Below are 11,530 nucleotides of genomic sequence, written 5' to 3' on the forward strand. Positions count from 1 at the left end.
GAGGAAATTAATGGATTTCGATGGGGTATTACGGCTTTTTTTAAATAATTTTAAATAAGTTGATTGATTTTTCCTCAGTTTTCCAGGGGTTTTTGAAGAATTTTAAGAATTTTAATGATTTTTTAAGGAAAAATGAGGAAATTAATGGATTTCGATGGGGTATTATGCTTTATTTAAAGATTGATAAGTAGTTTTATGGATTTTGAAAGAGATTTAATGGTGTTTTTAAGGAATAATTGGGATTTTTAAAAATAAATTAAGGAAATTAATGGATTTCGATGGGGTATTATGGTTTATTTAATGATTGATAAGCAGTTTTATGGATTTTGAATGAGATTTAATGGGGTTATTAAGGAATAATTGGGATTTTTTAAAGAAAAATGAGGAAATTAATAGATTTCGATGGGGTATTACGGTTTTTTTTAAATAATTATAAATAAGTTGATTGATTTTTCCTTAGTTTTCCAGGGGTTTTTGAAGAATTTTTATAATTTAAATGATTTTTTATAGAAAAATGAGGAAATTAATGGATTTCGATGGGGTATTATGGTTTATTCAAAGATTGATAAGTAGTTTTATGGATTTTGAACGAGATTTAATGGGGTTTTTAAGGAATAATTGGGATTTTTTAAAGAAAAATGAGGAAATTAATAGATTTCGATGGGGTATTACGGTTTTTTTTAAATAATTATAAATAAGTTGATTGATTTTTCCTTAGTTTTCCAGGGGTTTTTGAAGAATTTTTGGAATTTTATTGATTTTTTATAGAAAAATGAGGAAATTAATGGATTTCGATGGGGTATTATGCTTTATTTAATGATTGATAAGTAGTTTTATGGATTTTGAATGATATTTAATGGGGATTTTAAGGAATAATTGGGATTTTTAAAGAAAAATGAGGAAATTAATGGATTTCGATGGGGTATTACGGCTTTTTTTAAATAATTTTAAATAAGTTGATTGATTTTTCCTCAGTTTTCCAGGGGTTTTTGAAGAATTTTAAGAATTTTAATGATTTTTTAAGGAAAAATGAGGAAATTAATGGAGTTCGATGGGGTATTATGGTTTATTTAAAGATTGATAAGTAGTTTTATGGATTTTGAATGAGATTTAATGGGGTTTTTAAGGAATAATTGGGATTTTTTAAAGAAAAATTAGGAAATTAATGGATTTCGATGGGGTATTATGGTTTATTTAATGATTGATAAGCAGTTTTATGGATTTTGAATGAGATTTAATGGGGTTATTAAGGAATAATTGGGATTTTTTAAAGAAAAATGAGGAAATTAATAGATTTCGATGGGGTATTACGGTTTTTTTTAAATAATTATAAATAAGTTGATTGATTTTTCCTTAGTTTTCCAGGGGTTTTTGAAGAATTTTTATAATTTAAATGATTTTTTATAGAAAAATGAGGAAATTAATGGATTTCGATGGGGTATTATGGTTTATTCAAAGATTGATAAGTAGTTTTATGGATTTTGAACGAGATTTAATGGGGTTTTTAAGGAATAATTGGGATTTTTTAAAGAAAAATGAGGAAATTAATAGATTTCGATGGGGTATTACGGTTTTTTTTAAATAATTATAAATAAGTTGATTGATTTTTCCTTAGTTTTCCAGGGGTTTTTGAAGAATTTTTATAATTTAAATGATTTTTTATAGAAAAATGAGGAAATTAATGGATTTCGATGGGGTATTATGGTTTATTCAAAGATTGATAAGTAGTTTTATGGATTTTGAACGAGATTTAATGGGGTTTTTAAGGAATAATTGGGATTTTTTAAAGAAAAATGAGGAAATTAATAGATTTCGATGGGGTATTACGGTTTTTTTTAAATAATTATAAATAAGTTGATTGATTTTTCCTTAGTTTTCCAGGGGTTTTTGAAGAATTATAGGAATTTTAATGAATTTTTATAGAAAAATGAGGAAATTAATGGATTTCGATGGGTTATTATGATTTATTTAAAGATTGATAAGTAGTTTTATGGATTTTGAATGAGATAAAATGGGGATTTTAAGGAATAATTGGGATTTTTTAAAGAAAAATGAGGAAATTAATGGATTTCGATGGGGTATTACGGCTTTTTTTAAATAATTATAAATAAGTTTATTGATTTTTTCTTAGTTTTCCAGGGGTTTTTGAAGAATTTTTGGAATTTTATTGATTTTTTATAGAAAAATGAGGAAATTAATGGATTTCGATGGGGTATTATGCTTTATTTAATGATTGATAAGTAGTTTTATGGATTTTGAATGATATTTAATGGGGATTTTAAGGAATAATTGGGATTTTTTAAAGAAAAATGAGGAAATTAATGGATTTCGATGGGGTATTACGGCTTTTTTTAAATAATTTTAAATAAGTTGATTGATTTTTCCTCAGTTTTCCAGGGGTTTTTGAAGAATTTTAAGAATTTTAATGATTTTTTAAGGAAAAATGAGGAAATTAATGGAGTTCGATGGGGTATTATGGTTTATTTAAAGATTGATAAGTAGTTTTATGGATTTTGAATGAGATTTAATGGGGTTTTTAAGGAATAATTGGGATTTTTTAAAGAAAAATGAGGAAATTAATGGATTTCGATGGGGTATTACGGCTTTTTATAAATAATTATAAATAAGTTGATTGATTTTTCCTCAGATTTCCAGCGGTTTTTGAAGAAATTTGGGAATTTTAATGATTTTTTAAAGAAAAATGAGGAAATTAATGGATTTCGATGGGGTATTACGGCTTTCATTAAATAATTATAAATAAGTTGATTGATTTTTCCTCAGTTATCCAGAGGTTTTTGAAGAATTATAGGAATTTTAATGATTTTTCAAGGAAAAATGAGGAAATTAATGGATTTCGATAGGGTATTACGGCTTTTTTTAAATAATTATAAATAAGTTGATTGATTTTTCCTTAGTTTTCCAGGGGTTTTTGAAGAATTTTTGGAATTTTAATGATTTTTTAAAGAAAAATGAGGAAATTAATGGAGTTCGATGGGGTATTATGCATTACTTAATGATTGATAAGTAGTTTTATGGATTTTGAATGATATTTAATGTGGATTTTAAGGAATAATTGGAATTTTTTAAAGAAAAATGAGGAAATTAATGGATTTCGATGGGGTATTACGGCTTTTTTTAAATAATTTTAAATAAGTTGATTGATTTTTCCTCAGTTTTCCAGGGGTTTTTGAAGAATTTTAAGAATTTTAATGATTTTTTAAGGAAAAATGAGGAAATTAATGGAGTTCGATGGGGTATTATGGTTTATTTAAAGATTGATAAGTAGTTTTATGGATTTTGAATGAGATTTAATGGGGTTTTTAAGGAATAATTGGGATTTTTTAAAGAAAAATTAGGAAATTAATGGATTTCGATGGGGTATTACGGCTTTTTTTAAATAATTATAAATAAGTTGATTGATTTTTCCTCAGATTTCCAGCGGTTTTTGAAGAAATTTGGGAATTTTAATGATTTTTTAAAGAAAAATGAGGAAATTAATGGATTTCGATGGGGTATTACGGCTTTCATTAAATAATTATAAATAAGTTGATTGATTTTTCCTCAGTTATCCAGAGGTTTTTGAAGAATTATAGGAATTTTAATGATTTTTCAAGGAAAAATGAGGAAATTAATGGATTTCGATAGGGTATTACGGCTTTTTTTAAATAATTATAAATAAGTTGATTGATTTTTCCTTAGTTTTCCAGGGGTTTTTGAAGAATTTTTGGAATTTTAATGATTTTTTAAAGAAAAATGAGGAAATTAATGGAGTTCGATGGGGTATTATGCATTACTTAATGATTGATAAGTAGTTTTATGGATTTTGAATGATATTTAATGTGGATTTTAAGGAATAATTGGAATTTTTTAAAGAAAAATGAGGAAATTAATGGATTTCGATGGGGTATTACGGCTTTCATTAAATAATTATAAATAAAATGATTGATTTTTCCTCAGTTATCCAGAGGTTTTTGAAGAATTATAGGTATTTTATTGAATTTTTATAGAAAAATGAGGAAATTAATGGATTTCGATGGGGTATTACAGGTTTTTTTATATAATTATTAATAAGTTGATTGATTTTTCCTCAGTATTCCAGGGGTTTTTGAAGAATTATAGGAATTTTAATGATTTTTTATAGAAAAATGAGGAAATTAATAGATTTCGATGGGGTATTACGGTTTTTTTTAAATAATTATAAATAAGTTGATTGATTTTTCCTTAGTTTTCCAGGGGTTTTTGAAGAATTTTTATAATTTAAATGATTTTTTATAGAAAAATGAGGAAATTAATGGATTTCGATGGGGTATTACGGCTTTTTTTAAATAATTTTAAATAAGTTGATTGATTTTTCCTCAGTTTTCCAGGGGTTTTTGAAGAATTTTAAGAATTTTAATGATTTTTTAAGGAAAAATGAGGAAATTAATGGAGTTCGATGGGGTATTATGGTTTATTTAAAGATTGATAAGTAGTTTTATGGATTTTGAATGAGATTTAATGGGGTTTTTAAGGAATAATTGGGATTTTTTAAAGAAAAATTAGGAAATTAATGGATTTCGATGGGGTATTATGGTTTATTTAATGATTGATAAGCAGTTTTATGGATTTTGAATGAGATTTAATGGGGTTATTAAGGAATAATTGGGATTTTTTAAAGAAAAATGAGGAAATTAATAGATTTCGATGGGGTATTACGGTTTTTTTTAAATAATTATAAATAAGTTGATTGATTTTTCCTTAGTTTTCCAGGGGTTTTTGAAGAATTATAGGAATTTTAATGAATTTTTATAGGAAAATGAGGAAATTAATGGATTTCGATGGGGTATTACGGTTTTTTTTAAATAATTATAAATAAGTTGATTGATTTTTCCTTAGTTTTCCAGGGGTTTTTGAAGAATTTTTATAATTTAAATGATTTTTTATAGAAAAATGAGGAAATTAATGGATTTCGATGGGGTATTATGGTTTATTCAAAGATTGATAAGTAGTTTTATGGATTTTGAACGAGATTTAATGGGGTTTTTAAGGAATAATTGGGATTTTTTAAAGAAAAATGAGGAAATTAATAGATTTCGATGGGGTATTACGGTTTTTTTTAAATAATTATAAATAAGTTGATTGATTTTTCCTTAGTTTTCCAGGGGTTTTTGAAGAATTATAGGAATTTTAATGAATTTTTATAGGAAAATGAGGAAATTAATGGATTTCGATGGGGTATTATGGTTTATTTAAAGATTGATAAGTAGTTTTATGGATTTTGAATGAGATTTAATGGTGTTTTTATAAATAATTGGGATTTTTTAAAGAAAAATGAGGAAATTAATGGATTTCGATGGGGTATTACGGCTTTTTATAAATAATTATAAATAAGTTGATTGATTTTTCCTCAGATTTCCAGCGGTTTTTGAAGAAATTTGGGAATTTTAATGATTTTTTAAAGAAAAATGAGGAAATTAATGGATTTCGATGGGGTATTACGGCTTTCATTAAATAATTATAAATAAGTTGATTGATTTTTCCTCAGTTATCCAGAGGTTTTTGAAGAATTATAGGAATTTTAATGATTTTTCAAGGAAAAATGAGGAAATTAATGGAGTTCGATGGCGTATTATGGTTTATTTAAAGATTGATAAGTAGTTTTATGGATTTTGAATGAGATTTAATGAGATTTTAAGGAATAATTGGGATTTTTTAAAGAAAAATACGGAAATTAATGGATTTCGATGGGGTATTATGGTTTATTTAATGATTGATAAGCAGTTTTATGGATTTTGAATGAGATTTAATGGGGTTATTAAGGAATAATTGGGATTTTTTAAAGAAAAATGAGGAAATTAATAGATTTCGATGGGGTATTACGGTTTTTTTTAAATAATTATAAATAAGTTGATTGATTTTTCCTTAGTTTTCCAGGGGTTTTTGAAGAATTTTTATAATTTAAATGATTTTTTATAGAAAAATGAGGAAATTAATGGATTTCGATGGGGTATTATGGTTTATTTAAAGATTGATAAGTAGTTTTATGGATTTTGAATGAGATTTAATGGGGTTTTTAAGGAATAATTGGGATTTTTTAAAGAAAAATGAGGAAATTAATGGATTTCGATGGGGTATTACGGCTTTTTTTAAATAATTATAAATAAGTTGATTGATTTTTCCTTAGTTTTCCAGGGGTTTTTGAAAAATTATTGGAATTTTATTGATTTTTTAAAGAAAAATGAGGAATTTAATGGATTTCGATAGGTTATTGCGGCTTTTTTTAAATAATTATAAATAAGTTTATTTATTTTTTTTTTAGTTCTGTGGTTTTTGAAGAATTATTGGAATTTTAATGATTTTTTAAGAAAAATGAGGAAATTTTAATTTCAGCACTAGCGTACATGGTTTGTTTTTTGATAGTGTCGGAATTATTTGATGTGTTTTTTTTTGACAGTGTACTCATTGGTTCTAGTAAAGGTTTAAGTGTTTCACGAAAATAGTTATCAGAATCTATAACACCATGCTTCATATCCATTATTTTACGTTTGATATTTTTTTTGATGTCACTAAATTTTCTTACAAAACTTTGTCTTTATTTATTGGAAAGAATGAACTTAACATAAATTTTTCGTCCTACTTTGGATAATACTATGTAGATGTTAACACTATTACAGTAGTATTTATATCATTATTTTATTTTAATGAATGAATGGAAACCACATCTTTATCTACCTTCATTCACTTCACGTGTTTTATCGATAACCATAAATCCATAATCATTATAAATCCAATATAGATGATAAATTTTCCGAAATTCAGAGAAATCCATATCTGCCGATGAATGATCATTGAATATATTGCGTAAATTTGTATCACCTTGTTAAAGTATTATTTAAAAGTTTGAGTTATCTCTTACTAACTGTTTTGGTATTTTAGAATATGTTGGTGCTAAATAAAATACAGAACCATCACCTGAATGCCTACACATTGAGAATAATTCCCTAATTACAAATTGTGGATCACAAATCTCGTCATCAAAAATTATGATGGAATTTTTCTTAGTTAAGTTTGGTTTTATAACTTTATCAGCACTTGTAAAAATGAAAAAATTGACACCTTTTATATCATCTATTATTTTTTTTAACAAAACATATTTTTCTTGATTAGAAGTTTTAGAGTATAAATAAATATTCTCAAATCTTAATCCGTTTTCATGTGTGATTAGTTTATACATTTTATTTGTTTTACCTGAACCACTAAGACCAACTATTATAGTATCAATCACTTTGAGTTTGACAGATAATGATACTACATTATCTGCAAATTATTTTCCATCTCTAAACGTCAACGAGGACTCGGAAATAACTTTGATATGTTTACAAACGTTTAATTCATTTCCGAACATAAATTTTACTAATAACAGATTGGAAATAGAAGTTATCGAATACACAGATTATAGATTTATTGAAGATGGGAAATATATATATGAATTTGAAGAAGGATATTATGACATTCAAGATATTAACAATAAAATTGCTAAAGAGTTATTAACCTTTAATAAACTAAACAGAACATATTTATCATTCAATATGGCTATATATAAATTTTAGATCATATATAAGATGTGATAGAAGACTACATTTTGATATTCAAAACAGTATAAGCTCTGTATTAGGGTTTGAAAAAAAAATATTTTTCACACAATGATCTTTACCGATCAGAAAAAGCTGTAAGTTTGAACACAATTAATTGTATAAAAGTATTGTGTAATATTTCACAACGTTCATTCAACAATCATCTTCAAAGTCATTCAATTTATGAGTTTTTTCTGACCAGTAGAACAGGAACAAAAGTGACTCAATCACCACTAAACCTTATATATTATAAACTTAACAAAATAAATATCGATTCAATAACTATTCAATTAGTTGATCAGAACAATAAACCGATGGATAATTTCGGCGAGACATTAACAGTTGTTCTACATATTAAACATCGCGGATCTTAACATTAAATTAAATTTAAAGGTTTTCTAGAAATAAATATGTATGAATCAATCACGTTAAGTTTAACTGGGAATGAAACCACATTATCTTCAAATTATTTCCCGTCTCTAAACGTGTACGAAGACTCTGAAATAGCTTTGTTATGTTTACAAACGTTCAATTCGTTTCCAAACATAAATTCTTCTAATAACAAATTTGCGATAAAAGTAATAAACGATAATAATAATGATGAAAATATATGTTATATTGCATTAAAAACAGGATGTTACGAAATTACAGACATTGACCGTCAAATTAAGAAGCAAATAAATTCTTACAATAAAGAAAATGGTACAAATATAACATTCAATATTTCAGTTGACCATAATGATTTTAGATCATACATAAGAGGTATTGGTAAAATTATGTTTAATATGGTTAATGGAATAGCACCTATATTAGGATTTCAAAAACGAGATTATCCTCTGGAGTATGCAATTCATCGATCGGAAAAAGCTGTAAATTAAAACACAATTAATTCTATAAAAGTGATGTGTAATATAACTCTAGGATCATTCAACAATCACCTTCAAAGTCATACAATTTACGAATTTTTTCCGAATGAAAAGACTGGGACAAAAGTTGTTCAATCACCATCAAATTTAATATATTATAAATTAAATTAAATAAATATTGATTCAATAACTGTACAATTAGTTGATCAGGATTTTAATCAAATCGAAAATTTTGGTGAGGCATTAACAGTCGTGTTACATACTAAACGTCACGGTTCTTAAGATGGGATTAAAATTCAATATAAACCCACTACTTCACGTTAATCGAGCTAGTCACACGACTAAAGTGTTACCGATAACATCAACTAAAGTAAAAAATTAACGGTGAAACATAAAAAAATTCTAAAGGCTCTTGGTTATAAACTAAATCAAAATGCCTGAAAGTGATATTTTGGATATAAGTTCACGGTTAGAAATGGATTCTAAAATTACGAAAATTGAATATCATTCATATACACCATATACGACTTCATTTAATAATAATGATGAAATACGTATATCAATCCAGCAAACAGATATTTATCCGTATCTGCATGAAAGTTTTATATTTATAGAAGGTATAATATCAGATGCTACAAAAGTAAAACTTTCTAATAATGGTTGTTCCTATCTCTTTGAACAAATACGACTTGAAATCAATAGGATAGAAGTAGATAGCACACGTGTACTTGGTATTACAAGCTCATTGAAAGGCTATCTATTAGATATGCCAAATAACTTTAGTTGTTATGAAAATGCCGGTTGGATTTTTAAAAATAATACAAACACTGTAAATGCTAATGGTGAATTTAGTGCCTGTATTCCACTGAAATATTGGTTAGGTATATTTGAAGACTTTAAAAAAATATTAGTTAATTCTAGATTAGAACTAATATTAACTCGAAGTCATAGTGATTTAAATGTGCTAAATGTCAAAACTAGTGGAAGTGCAAATTCTGGAAAAGTTGTTTTGAATAAAATAGTTTGGAAGGTACCACATATCACTGTTGATGATGAAAAAAGGTTTAAATTATTAAAACTTATAGAAAAATAAAAAAGTTGTATGGAACCTGAAAACTGCTTCGAAATTAGAAAAACCTCGTTTCATAATAATTGGGTTACAAAAGGGTCGTAAATGTTTAATAGAAAAAGATTGTAGTGTATTTGATCATTGTAATCTAACAAATATAAAGGTTTTTTTAAACTCAATAGCTTATCCGTATGATAACTTAAATTTAGATTTTTCTAAAAATAATTTTACCTTATTATATGATATATATATATATATCATTTCAAGAATCATAGTACGAAAAAAATATTCGGAACCCAATATTAAGTCCTTCTACTTTTCTAACAAATGCCCCAATTGCAGTTATCGATACTTCAAAACAGAATGATTTAGCAACAGCTTCATCAGTAGATGTTCAATTAGAAATTGAGGCATCAGAACCTCTTACAGGTGTAACTGCTTATTGTTTATTAATTCATGATCGTTTTTTAGAATATGTACCTTTCACTAGAGAAGTAAGAAAACTAGTATAAATAATTTAGAATTAAGGTTGCATAATATTTAATGAAACAACATATATTAATAAATTATTTTTTATTTTAATCAAATAGTGTTCTTATTCAATAAAAAAGTGTGTAAAAATCAATTTTAGATGTTTTTTTTCGTGTTACACGGAAAAAAATGTCTTGAGGAGGAAAGTCCCACTTAAAATTTTAAAATCGCCCTGCCCAAAAGTGCTCAGAACATACAAATACATACTACTGATATTAATAAGTTATTTAGTTATAAATCATTAGTAAAATTGTTGACTCATTATTGTTAACAATATATAAATTCACCGGTATAGCTCAATCTCTAAGTCTAAGTTTTTTTAGACACACCTACAAATATATTTATATGTTATGTTTTTACCAATAGTTGTAATAGTTCATAAATACATTATATATCTATAGGTAAGGTACTAACCGTGTATTTATTTATTCCATTTCCAGATACCCATGTGTCTATTGTCTATTTCATCATAAGTTTTAAAATGATTACAACAAACATGAGAATTATTAGTTAAGGAAATACCTAAGAAAATTTTCCATTCAAACCGTAAGGCAATATTCATCGGAACTTTGAAAGAACTAATCTTTACATCTTTGTCATGTGGAAGACAATTAAGATTGAAATCGAGGTTTTTATAAACGTTTATGAATATGAGACTAATACCACAGAAAATTTCATCTATACTGTGGTAATAATAAGAAAATATTTGATACAACAGTAAAACGCGAGAATAAATAATAAGCACGTAAATTCTGCTTCTATATTGGTACACATTATGTCGCAAGCGCTAGTGGTCAATATTCCATCTGTTCTAATTATTTAATTTGGTTGCCAGTTTAAAACGATCTTATTATATGTCGTTGGGCAACTATACCATCTTAAATCGTGGTGCTCGTACATCAGCTACGAGACTGGCAATAACCAGATGCTAGTGATCGCCCGTGAGCAGTCCGCTTGGGTTATGTTAACCGGTTAGGTCCAATCTGCTACATCACCTATTCCGCTGTCGAATCGTCAAACTAGGTTCCCCCTTCTACATATATATATTATTATTATAATAATTAAATATTAATAATATTTATAAATGCAATGTTTTTGATAAAAATTAAATAATTTTAATTGAAAATTAATAATTTTTTATACACTATGATTTAGTTTATTATGTAAAAGTGTTTGTGGTGACTTGAAATGTTTACGCATTTAATTATATTTCACCTTACATAATGACATTTTCAGAATTTCATAAATTTTAAACCATTGCTTATACCGTACAATGTCTAGTATCTACGGTATTACTAATAGTATAATAAAATACTATAGGTAACAATATTAACAGAGTATATAATATAAATATATGAACTTAGTTATTGTAATCAATAGTCTATGCTCAGATTCATTTCGTGTCCTGCAATAATTAAATTCAAATTCGACATTTTCATTCAGTAACCTAC

This window comes from Rhopalosiphum maidis, chromosome 3 (assembly GCF_003676215.2).
Source record: "Rhopalosiphum maidis isolate BTI-1 chromosome 3, ASM367621v3, whole genome shotgun sequence".
In the NCBI taxonomy this organism is placed as follows: Eukaryota; Metazoa; Arthropoda; class Insecta; order Hemiptera; family Aphididae; genus Rhopalosiphum; species Rhopalosiphum maidis.